Raw genomic sequence first — 14,055 nt, forward strand, 5'->3', positions numbered from 1 at the left:
GGGATCAAGTTAACAAATTCATGCATATCCTATCTGTTCGCTAAATAAAATGAATCACTACATTTTTTTTTTCAATGAAGTTCATTCTGCAAGTTTAATTGTGGAGTCAAATACAAATGTGTTGGGTACAACTGTGTTTCTCTTGAAGTTAGTGTTCTCCGTTAGTGTTTTCAGTTTCTAGAAGGCAAAATACGAAATAAATATGAACATAGATTAATACACATTGAAAGAGCTATATCACAATATGAAAGTATCAACTTACTAAGATGATGGAAGTAAGCATGTAAACCAGAACTTAACCAGTTTAAACACAACAATAACATGCGTGCAAATTTGAAACAAGAAAAAGAAACTTACTTTTAGATTTAAGAAACCTTCTGTTGTAGTAGTAATCAGACTGATCCCTTCTCAAGCAAGTTTAAGCACAGCGAGGAAATGAGTGTGCGAGAAACCAATGAGACAAAGAAAAAGAAAAAGGCGTAACTGGTAGGGTTTGCAATGGAAGGGGAAGAAATATAAATAGGCGAACCCTAACATCAATCCCTTAATATCCGGCGAGAGGGAAAAATAATTGGGGTGAGCGGGAGAATTTTTATCGCGAGGGGAACTTGGATTTCTCAATATTGCTGTTTCCATAAAAAAAAATTCGATAAAGCTGTTTCCATAAGTGAGGAGTCTATTGACGGTTATTGATTTTGGCATTCCTTGTTTCGGTTAACTTGTTGACGGTTTAATAAATGGTCCAACCCAGCGAGTCCCCAAAAAATTGTGAGAATGTTGACGGTTTATTCTATTGCTAATTTGACTGTTTTAGGAAACACCATCATATTTTTTTGACACTTGTGTCATACACGACATAATGTTCCAACAGCCGTCATAAAATTATTAAATGTTTTTGACGTTTGTGTCATACACGACATAATGTTGCAACAGCCGTCATAAAATTATTATATTTTTTTGACGCTTGTGACATACAGGACATAATGTTGCAACAGCTGTCATAAAATTATTATATTTTTTTGACGCTTGTGTCATACACGACATAATGTTGCAACAGCCATCATAAATTTAATATATTTTCTTGATGCTTGTCTCATACAGGACATAATGTTGCAACAACCGTCATAAAATTATTATATTTTTTTGACGCTTGTGTCATACACGACATAATGTTGCAACAGCCGTCATAAATATAATATATTTTCTTGACGCTTGTCTCATACACGACATAATATTGTAATAGCCGTCATAAATTTATTATAATTATGTGACGCTTGTGTCATACACGACATAATATTGTAATAGCCGTCATAAAAATATTACTAAAACACCTATCTTGACGGTTTTTAACAAAGCCGTCAAGATAGATAAAAAACAAGAGTCATAATATGTCATTTTTTTAGTAGTGTGTGGTGTTGAAACAAATCAATACCTATGTTATTCTAGATGATATAGTAAAAGTATGTCATTCCAAATGGCACATTACATATGAATCAAATTTGACATTTAGAATTACATACATATAATATACATTACAATACACTGTTATACATTATGTTTATTATAGTGTAATTTAGAGTCATTAGACACCAAACTAAATGCTAATGTGTTGTTGAAACAAATCGTACTTATGTCATTCAAAATGTCATAATAAAGGTATATTGCATACCAAATGGCATCTGGCTGGAAAAAGTCATGTTACTTCAATAAGCATAAAATGATTATGACATTCAAAATTATGTACTACATTATTTATATTTTTATGTCATATATACAAACAATTTAGAGTGTTGTTGTCTTAAAATAAGCCATACTATGTCATTCCAACTGGCATAGCAAAAATATATGTCATTCCAAATGGCATATGGGTCAAACTTGGCGTTGGAAAAAAATTCATGCATGTATGCAACAAGATTACATTTCTAAAGACGCCCGAGTAGATTTTCTCATCTTCTCCTACGACTATGCGACCTTATCTTCTAAGACTACCACGTATACCAGTTTTGCACTTTACTAGTAGTTGTCTTGAAATGGAGAATTATATGAAAGTACTGCAAAGACCTTGGTGGAATTGAACGACCGTATCATACTCCCTTGAAATATATACTAGATTATGTACGTTTCATCTTAAACATCGATCAAGGACAGCCATCACTTTAGCCAAGCAAGTAAACCTTGAACTACCTCTAAAAACTTGATATATATCCCACCAACGCCTTATCAATACTAGTTTGTTTATGCAAGTCTGCAACACCAATCTCCATCATATCGCACAGCATAACACCAATCTGCAAGTCACACATCATCACACAGTCTGCAACACAAAGTCTGGAAGTTTGAATCTAAACACACCCATTAAAAAAAACAACTAAAACAAACACTACAAGAAAACAGGTTTTACTCCATGGTCCAAAACCTTTTCCCACGGTTTTGGACTGTCGCAGGACCGTGGGCTTTTTGTGCGTCGGAAATGGTCTACCCACAACCATGACTGTGGGTAAAACCTACCAATAGCGACGGTGTTTGCATGTGGCAAAAGGTCAGTTTTTCCTACGATTTTGGTTCTTGGGATCTGTTTTTTTTAGACGCCTTTAGACCGTGGCAGTCATTTTAAAATAATAATAATAATAATAATAATTGATATTTCAATTCTTAGATCTTTTCACATGCAATCCACGAATCACCTAGCAAAGGTCTTACACCTACAAATAACCACCAATCACCATAACCATCCTACACCTAATTAATTATCCCGAAAGATATATAAAAGAAAACTCACAAAACCAAAGATTGAATTAACCAAGATCTCGAAAACAAACATGCTAAGTATATAAAAATTAATCATCCATGCATGCAAGTTAATGTTAAGCATGCTAGGTCAGTCCAATTGACTATACCCTTACCTTCAGTGCATGTCCTTATAGTATTATACTTTAGTAATCGAAAATCCAAATTATAATCAATACCAATATATTATAAAGAACCTCGAAACCAACTTATTCCATCTTGTTCTGTATTCTACATTGTAATATATTGCAATGAAAAAATTACAAAAGAAAAAAAAATGAAAATCTCAATAACTTCACCGGCCAAGAACATTCTCCTTTATGTTGGCATTCTCGACCTAAGAACATTCAGCCATGAATAATCAAAGTTTGATCACTTTGAGAAAGAAATAATTGTAATTAAAAAATAAAGAAAAAGTAAAAGTACGACAGGTACAGGTTAGAAATCGTATAACTAAACACTTATGATACCTTGTTAAATCTATCGAGATCACCATTGTTGAAGTATAGTTAGTTGGTTGTGACGTATAATCTGTCGAGATCACCATTGTTGCATACTCGTGAAGAAACATCCTGTTAAGTGAAAACTAACTGAATAAGAGATTAAAAAAAAATCAAAAACATTATACGAAAACAAGAAGCTCTCATTCCTTTAATCAATCTTAAATCTAGATGAGGTTGCATTTACGACTGAAATAACTAGAATTAGAGTTACTCTTTACAAATTTAATACACTTTAGGAAAGAAATTATACACAAGAATCCAAGCACTTAAAACTCATCTGCAATAAATTCATGGCCATCAAAACCTAGTGTCCACTACAAAAAAGAAATAATTAGTAAACACACGTGACAACTCGCAGGGCAAAGAAAGCAGGTGCTCAGGTTCATAGCAACCATAAATCTTATATTTAGTGCTAGGGTGTTTTAAAGTTTTAAAACAATCTTAGTTGTGTTTTTTAGGAAAGTCGAACCAATAACCTACAAAAGATATGCGTAACAAGATTAAAACTAATATACCATAGGAATCACCAGTATACCAATTCAACTTTTGTTCTCTATTACCTTAAACTCAACATTTTCAGAACCAACATACCAAGTCTCGATGTATTCCGACCAACAACAAAGGACGGCCAATTGATAGAACTAAATTACCAGCTCTAAGCATTTCAGTAGTTCTAAAAGATGCTCACTGAAATCACATAGACAATGGTGAAAATGGTTCCACAAATAGAGTCATAACGAGAAAGTTATGACAATAAATGGTGTATAGCTCTTTTTACCCTAAAAATCACCAAATCCGAACCTCTTACTAAAATTTTGCAATTTTTAGATCTTAAGACTTGTTGCAGTTCAAGTTTTATGGCTGAATACATATTTACAATTAATAACTAAACTACTACAAGCAATGAAAATGGATTTACAGCAATCTAAACAAGTTTTGTGAGCCATACTTCAATATGCGTCGAAAAACCATACTAGTTAGAACTTAGAACATGGATTAAACATGTTTATGAAATTCAGCACCATACATACACTAGAACTCAATAAAATGAGGTGAAGTCTAACACAAGAAACACATGAATCAAGTCTTAAGGTAAATCCTTAGCATGCTCTTAATATGATGGAAATAAACAAGAAGTAGAGCACCTACCTCAACCTTGAGCAACCAACGAGCTATTCAAGAAAACCCACTCCAAAACCAACAAGATGATGAGCAAATTTAAGAATTACAGCAGCAAGAATTTGAGAGAGAACTCCACATCAATATCCATAGATCAAAATTAGGGAATGGCAAGGAGATTTGCTTGAGAGAACTCCACATCAATATCCATAGATCGAAATTAGGGAATGGCAAGGAGATTTGGCAAGCAAACAAGAGGAGTGCACACCCAAACTTACATGCAAGGCTTCCAAGCTTGAAAACCCCAACATGTCAAGAAGTTTAACAAACAAGATAAAAGGAAATAAATCAGCACTCTAATTACAACTGTAAACAACGAGGTAAAATGAAATATAGATATATGTTGTTGTCAATCCACTATACATTTCGTTTGTGATCTACTTCTTGAAGCTTTAACTCTTGTAACAGATGCCTGACCGAGTTGAGAGAGCTGGCGAAAATGAGAACATAGAAAAACAGGCCATAGACGAAGAGGTTGCTGCTAAAGATGTTGAAGCATTAGCCGATAACACAATAGTTACAGGAGGTCAGTTCTTAAACAAAAATGAGCATGATATCCAATCTTTATCATGACTTCCATTTTTCCTTTCTCTTCATTCAATTAATTATCAACTTGGATAATTATCTGCTAAATAGGTGAGAGACTCAGATTTTAGATCCACTGGCAGCATGGAAACAATAAGCCATGAGGATGACTCCAATGCATTAATAAAGCACACCACTCGACAAAATAAGATCGATGTTCAGAGGAAAGCATACCATTCCAATGCATTAATAAATGCAAAGGAGGCCATAGATCAAAGCATTAAATGTAACGACAGTAGGTATTATACCTCTTTGAAGCATCAATTCTGAAACTTAAAGTGCTTCGTTGGTCTTACCCTCTTTGCAAAGAGCATAAACCAGAATGTTGAAGGTTACTACATTCGGTGAGATGCTCCTTTTGGACATATCTTCAATTGTAATACATAAAGTTTTCAAAGGAACATCAATGTAGTGAACTGAAACCTACTTGTAAGAAACTATCCCAGTCGTCACAACTGATGTTGTCGACATGACATTCTTTCCAGCTACTTTAACAACAACAAAAACCTTTCCTGGTCACTCGGATAACAAGCAACCTTTATAAGAACAATGCTTAAAAAATCACCATCAAACTATGGGAGTTAAAAGAGGTGTTTCGGCGCATGTGAGATCAACTGGCGCATCAGGCACCTCAGCACAATCCAATAAAAAGTCCATCAAATGACATAAACACTACACCAGATATTCGAAAAAAAAGACAAGACTACCGACGCCCTTCTTTAGTCTGTTATGAGCACGCACCACGTGTGTCGTTGAAGTCCCCGATGAGGCGCCGGATCGAACCCATAGATAAAAACAGGAGAGAACAAAAAGAAAAAGAAAAATCACTTTTCACTCATTCGTTCTCTTCACAAAATAAAGAAAACCCTCGCTCTCAAATCGCCTCTCGATCTCAAATCACTCTCGAATCTCAAATCTCAAATCGCTCTCAAATCACTCTCTTCTCAATCACATACCATCTCTCTTGGGTAATTTCGGTCACTTAAATTGATCTTTTGATTTCGATCCCAAATAAACGATTTTAGTTTTAATTTCGATCACTTCAATTGATGTTTTGATTGATTTCGATCACTTTTAATCATTACAGATTGTTCACTTTCAGCTTTGTTTAATCATTGTTTTAATATCATCGATAAGTAAACAAACCTTGCTTTCATAGCCCTCAATTTTTGTATAAATGTTAAATGTTTATTTTGGATATGTTTTTAGCTTATTATTGATTGTTTTTAGCTTTTTTGTGATGTGACGATATGAAATAAAGCTTGAAATGACTTGAAATGTGTGGTCTCCTTATTAGAAAACATTAATGTTATGGTGGAAATGACTAGTAATGGTTACAAAAGTATCAGTCAGTTATAATTCAATTGCATTTTGTCAGTTGTTTGTTGTATTGTAAGTTTTAGGTTCTGGAAAAAAAAATTAACGAATTTTAACTGAACTTTCAGTGTGTGTATAGGAATTTAATATTGTGTTTAGGAATTTTGGAGCTTCTCGAAATTTGGAAATTGAATTCCAATGCTCCAATAAAATTATCGACTCGAATTAAGCTTGTTAATACACTGTCATTTGTTAATACTGAATTATGTCGCGTACATTTTCTTGCATCTTCAAAGATACATAATGTAATCGAACTTTCTTATCTTCACTTTTTAAAGTTTATACCCTTTTGAGTTTATTTAGCTTTGCTTTATGCTCATTTTCTATTCTTATGAGTTTATACCCTTTTTAAAGGTATATCATCAGACTCCGTGCCTCCAAATACTTAAAGCTTATGAGTTTTAAACCGGTATAACGATGCAATTTCTTGAAATTTGGTGAGTCAAGTATCACTGCACCAATTCAACCAATTTGAAAAAAAAATATGGAACATGTTAAGCGTAATAATGGCTTGTTAGCATTGATTTTAGTTCTTTTGAAAATAGAAGCTCTTTGTAGACAAAATCTAAGCTCTTGCCTCCATGATGTCACAAAACTCTCTTTTACATGTTGATCTTGTTACCTTGTAGCAGCATGTAAAGTGTCTTGGCTGAACTTGGGGCCTTTGTTTTTTAACCAGATTTCAGATTCATTTTTTTTAACCATTACCTAATCAATTCTATGTGTGGTGTTGTAGGCATGTGCCCTTTACAATAATTGGTGGCCAATGTTAACAGGTAATGTACCTCTATCTAGCATGGACGTTATATGAGTGAAAATCTGCTTCATTTTGTGATACTATTTAATTGCTTATACCAGTTCTAGATTGTAGAAAGAGTTACAAAATCATGACTGAAGACTAGTAATTGATGTAATATCTTTTCAGAAATTGTGGGATGCCATTGAAGGTCATAAGTAAATCAATGTCGTATTAAATTGTTGAAGTAATGGTGGACTTCTCTATCTTCATGCAGTTATCATGTATGTACTACTTCCCATGCCTTTGATGTTCTTTATGGGTTATGATAACTCTATCTTTATGCTATTAATAGAGAGTAGCGAGATATTTTCCCGCTCACCCGAGATCTGTTTTAACCTTATTACTGCTCAAGTATATATGGCTTAATTTGGATCTAAACAATTGAGACACCTTTCATCAATATCTTCATTTGGTATTGCTTTGACTTGACTTTCTTAATTTAATAAGTTTTTAACTATTCTCCTACAAGTTTATGTGTGGTTGCTTATATATGGCTTGGACGCGCAAATCTACTAGAATATAGGTTGGTGAATTTGTAGTGATTTTTCTCATGGATCTTCTGTCCATAAGTGAAGTTGAAGGTCACGGTATTAACAAAATAGTGAATTGCTGATATCATTATCTAGCACTAAAACTAACAAAAAAAAAAGGCCCATTAATACCCACCACAACAAAACTGATTTCGCGACGATAAAGAAAAAACTGTTTTTTAGTTCAAATTTAAAACCAATCTCAATTACAAAACTTATTAAATTATTTAATTGAAAGAAAGAAAGAAAAGAAAGGGGATTTTGTTTTAATAATTAGTGTTTAGTAATTAGTAGGTTGAAAAAAAAAGTAAATAATAATGAGGCCAATAAGGCTTCCGTGAGCCACCAAGCACGCCATCAATAGGGATGTTGGAGATATTCAAGGTGGGATTTACATGATTAGAAGAGCATTTATAATTGGTAACGGTTTTTCAGGCTTTGAAAATCAACGTATTGGTTTAGTTCGTCTTTGTATGCCTTTCCAATCATCAATCCTTCTATGTAAGTAGTAATTTTTATTCCAATTCTTGTCGTTACAAATGAGCTTTCATTGACCATTTTCTCAGATGCGCGTGTTACCGTGCCAAGAGGAGGCATTAATAACTGGCTTCATTGGCTCCCGTCTCTCTACACAAGAAGTTAGATTACGCCCGAGGCGTATATATGGTGATTCACGATTTCCATTTGCAGTCGGGAAAAATAAGTTGGTGCCTCTTCCTTTTTGAAAATGGTTCTCGTGCAGGCTTGTCAACTTTTTTAGTCACCGAGAATAAGTTGGAGCCATTCAGTGCGAGGATTTAATATCACCTTGCCTAACTAAAGTGTTTTGCTGAAAATGTCAAATGTATTGAGATATGTGCTTTTATAATTCATTATTTGGTCTAAAAAAATTGTTTATTAAGTAGATAACCGGTGAAGCTATTGGAGAAGTAAAACCAAGAGCGACATGCATCGAAGGAAAGCTGAAATGGCTAGGCATTCGATTGCTTCATTGCATTACCAGTGTCTAAAATCTTACCTTTTCTGATTCCATCACCCCATTTATTTCTATTCTCTGTAAGATGGAAGAGTTATTTGTGTATTTAGGTGGGTATGGAACATTGGAAGAGTTATTGGAAGTTATCACTTGGGCTCAACTTGGTATCCATGACAAACCAAGAAGCAAAATTGCACATATCTAAGAACTTTTTATGTTTTTTTTTTTTCCTAAATGAGATTTGAAGCTATTTATTTCTTTTTGTGCAGGTGGGTTTGCTGAATGTTGATGGGTATTACAACTATTTCCTCACATTTCATATTTTACATTTGATTTTGATTTCACCGAACCACAATAGTACATAAGAGTTTTTGTGTGTTTTGACTTCACTTCTTTTTAAAATCTGCCTTTAATAAACAATCTGCGTTCTACAGATTAAATTTTTGTTTCTTAATAAGTATGAGAAAATTTGTTGCTTCATTAAGATCTGCATTTAATGAAGAAAATAAAATCTTATATTGTCGCTTACTTGGGAAGAGGTGATTTATCATGGGCAATCATTCTTCCTTACAGGATAGTGTTTGGACCTTATTAGATGTGGCGGTGAGCTACCGATAATGAGCTACTACTTCGTAAACATTTCACTGCTGTAATGTCTTTAGTTTGGAGAGCAAGGTCCCGAAAGTGAGACCGGGCAGAGCGTGTCATCTTCTCTATGAACAACTATTTTAGGAAATTCATTTAGCCACCACGAAAAAATTCAATTTTGCCCGCTTTCAGTCAAAGCAAACAAGTTAGTTTCTCGCTGCTTCTACGATGTTAACACCAAGGAACAAGATGCAGTATTTCCACCTAGACATAATACAAAGGAAGCTTTGACAAGAGTGTGGCTAACTTGAGTAGCAACTCTTTCCCAGGTTGATTGGTGCACCACAAATCATCAAGTTCTCAACAAATGCACAAAAGGAGGTGTTCCGTTAGGGGAACAGATGGAAATGTCAAATGTGGAAGTAGTGGTAAATGCCATTGCTCAAAGAGAAGGTTTAATTTCATATCATTCTTTATGTTAGTTTATTGCTCTTACCTATATTTAGTTGCTAACTGCTATTGTGTTTATGTAGGAAACTAAGAGTGAAGAGATCAATTAAGGTGCCAAATTTATTAGTAACAAGGTTGCTGATATACCACCACCGATGAGTATTCATGGAGAAAGTAATGAGAGAAGCCAATCAAGGGCTCTCCGCACCCTAGGTATATCTATATTATTAGAAACACGCCAATTCTATCACGCTGGTATACATATTGTCATGTTTAGTAGCATAGCAAAATTGTATTGTCATTTTATGGATTTTTAGGTCAGATATAGCAGTTGGTCTTTATTTTCTAATTGCCTCTGAATGGAAAACATGATGGTTTAGTTTTTTCCTAGTTAAAGAATGACCCTCCAATGTTATTTTTTTGTTCATTCCGGGCCTTCGTGTGTTTATTTTGCTTATGTTTTTATCTTTTATTGATGTCTCGGCGGGAGTTAGTACTTATTCCCAATTTTGAAAATCTCCATCCTTATTATAAAGAAGGTTAGAGATTGCTTTTAGTGGACATGAATGCGTGTTAACCGGTATAGCAAAAAGCCCTACCTTCAAAAAACCAGGTTGGAAAGTCTAGCTCCTCATCGACAAACGTGGGTTTCTGAACTTAGCACCATTTTTGTTAGATTACATGCATCATCTTTCAAGATGATGAGAACAGGGATGTCTAGGTCCTGCCTCTTCGATTTATCAAGGTGCCTAGTTTTGATCGTATGAAATGTGTTTCTTATATATGTGGGATTGAGAGGGGGGGGGGGGATTAAGGAGTATGCATCAACATTATTCTTTTTTAATACATTCTTGCTGCCCTGTCCACTAATTTATTGTCTCTTGGAGCAGTGGATTATGTAACAAGTACTAATGAGTATGACGACTAGTTAATAATTGATTTTTATGAATCAAGAGTAGTTTTCTTATCCACAATTCCACATACAATTAGCTAATCCAAAAGATGCAAACCTACCTTCTGATCGAAAATTGACTAGAGCAGATGCAAAGCTACTTTTAGTGATCACTGCTATTAATTTCATCTTGTCTCTAATTAGTAATTACACTATTTAACTCCCTGCAGGGTGGCTTCTAATGCTTGTTAGTTTTGACGACCAAAGTCCGGATTGGGCTTCATCACCGGGTAGGACTTTGGTTAAATAGTGTAGTGGTTTATGGACACACTAACATTAATACATCGCGTCACTCTTTGTCCGATTTTGGGCATGTTGAGTCTTTGTGGGAGGATCAACCCATTATTTACTTTGTGAAGTTCTTTATTTTTTTATGGAAGGTATATTTGGATATGGGCTGTGCTTCTAAAGAGAATTTTGGGTTAGGAAAGAATGGATCCAATTACCTGATTGGGTGGGCTTCTTTTGGCTATGATTTAGTAGATTTTGGGCTAGGGGCTTCTTTTGGCCCTGATTCGGCCTTGTTTTAAAAAAAATGAAAAAATGAAAAACGACACTTGTCAAGTGTTGTAGAAAAAAAACGACTGCAAAAAAAATGGGTCACCATACGACACCCATAAGTGTCTTTTTTTTTGGAAAAACGACACATCTGCCATGTCTTTTTTCAACAGATATGGTGTAGTGAAAATTGCACCCAAAGATTAAAGGAATCAAAACAAATAAAGAAAATGGAATACAAAGGTTGGTCTGAGGCACTTCAGCTCATTCAGTGGAACTGATTTCCCCCGAAGGCTGGACTAAATTTGTGAATGCAGATGGATCAAACAATCCACCCGAAATCCCCTTAAGAAGAGAACTGAAAGTAAAAGCATCGAGTTGAAATCCACATTTTAAAATATTCCCCAAAATAGCAAACCCGAAATCCACTCGACCCATATAAGAGTAGCAATTTATCAAGGTGTTAAGCGTCACAATGTCAGGTTGGACTCCAGCAGAAGCCAACGCATTGTACATGGACAAAACAGTAGAAAATCACCAGAAATTTCGAATTGAAAATGAGAAATTTAAATAATAGACTTTAGATACGTAATAAAAAGAAACACACTTTGAATTTCGAAGTATAAACGATAAATTTTTACCAAATTCTTACCTGACGAGAATGATGAAAATCGAAAAACGAAGCAACACGATCTTGTGAAGCACGAAACAAGAAGATTACAACCTGATGAAACACTGATCTCATAACGTTTGGTTTCGAGAATTTAAGAAGGCTTGCAAAAAGAATTTCAAATCAGCCCAAATATCCTCTTCAAATCTGCACGTCAACAACACAATTAGAGAAAAAGAACATATATAGAAGAAAAGAAAGCCATCAAAATCCTTACTTTTTAAAAAAAAATTAAACAATTGTCTGTGGGGGAAGGAGAAAAAGTAACTGGCGGTGGGGGCGAAGCTAAGTGGGGGAACTTAATTTCTGTGTGTTGGAATTATTTTGTTCCGTGTTAAAATATTTTGGAGCCCCTATTCCTACGGTCAAAACGCATGGAACATTTGTCCAGATCTAAAAAAAAGTACCAACGGTTTCTCTTTGTGGCTACACCAACGGTCCAAGTAAACATTTAAACCGTGGGTAAAAGTATTGAAGTTACGGAATAAGGAGAAACCTATTTGCTACGGTCAAAATTTGTGGGAGAATATGCAAAGGTTTATGACCGTGGGGAAAAATACTGGGTAACCATGGGAAAAAGTCCATTTTCTTGTAGTGAAAGGAGTAAAAAAAAAGAGAGAATGTCACCTGCTAGCTTGAGTGGTTTCTTGCTAGATTATAGTTTCTAAATATAATATGGCTTATGTCATAACCCTTGGTAAGTGTAAAGATCAAACAAATAAAATGACCTGATTCTTTCTACAAGATATAGAGTAGTTTGGTATACAATGAAAAGATCACACTTTGTCTTTGTGTAGAAGAATCCCATAAGGACACGCAACCCGCCAAATCAATTACAACATAAAAAAGTAACCAGTAGTTGGAGGCTGATTCCCAACACACTCCAAGTTTGTGGGTATAAACTCTCATTAGTAGTCAAGTCATATAGATTGGTCACTCAGTGCTCTCTTTCTGAATGGCTCCTTGAGATGTGTATGTGTGTGTATGTGGGTGGGTGGGTTCTAGAATAGTAATATAATTGTCACGCCCTAATTTTTTTTTTCAGACAATTGAATATTTAGATAAAAGAGCTTGATCTGAATATTCAACAATCTAATAAACCAGAACGTGAGCGGGTTTGACTCACATGAGTCCAGGCTGGAACTTAAAATACCCACTAACTATAACCTAATAAACTAAAACAAAAAATATATATCACATTCTAAAAAAAAATTCGACAAAATCTCCTATGTATTTTCAACATTTCATAAACATAAATCCTGTCAAAACCTGAAAATCATAATAATATACATCTCATTGCTCAACCCAGCTACTTAATCGTCTCCACAAATGCTAGAACAGTAAAGTAACTGACCGTTAAGCAATTGCTGAGTAACCTTTACGCCTCGAGACAATTTAGTTCCTTCCCTCGGAATGCATTAGTTTCTCTTGTGCATCTAAAATCTACTAAAAACCTTGTATAATTTACATCAGGACTGTTAGTTCCTCTATACGATTAATGAGGCCCTTTTAGCAAAGTTAACTAACAAATAAAATAAATTTACGTTTTGCAAAATCATTATACGATCATCCACCCCTGTAAGAAGGTTAGTATACTTACCATTCTGCAAAACATATTTTAAACGAGTAAAACTAGCTAATATATATAATAATTCAAACTTAACTACATAGTCTAAAATCATTATAATATAACACACAAATATCCCTAGCCACGGCCACAATAGTCACCTATACAGACTGACACATATATCCATCTGTGTCTCCTTGCATAACCAATCCCCACTCTCAAGAAAAGGCAACCGCCTTAGTCGATATAGACTTCGGTGGTCAGCACACAAAACGCTGAGAAGGTTGGATCTATGCATTTACGCGCTATATATCATATCTCTCGCCTATTCTTTAGGTCGAGGATTTAAACAACCATTCTTAGGCTAACGGGTAATACCTATCCACCTTGGTGATCAACCAAAGAATTTTTCTAACACCTTGAACTTAACAAGAAATTTTATCCGACATTCTCATTAATCCCAAACCTAATATATAAATACAATATCAAAAACCCAGAGTCATGGCGGACTAGGGACTACACATAAACATATAATATTTCTTATAAGTGAAATAAAAGTTTACAAAAGAAAAATATACAACTTATACCGTGCCC

This window comes from Coptis chinensis, chromosome 5, assembly GCF_015680905.1.
Source record: "Coptis chinensis isolate HL-2020 chromosome 5, ASM1568090v1, whole genome shotgun sequence".
NCBI classification, from domain to species: domain Eukaryota; kingdom Viridiplantae; phylum Streptophyta; class Magnoliopsida; order Ranunculales; family Ranunculaceae; genus Coptis; species Coptis chinensis.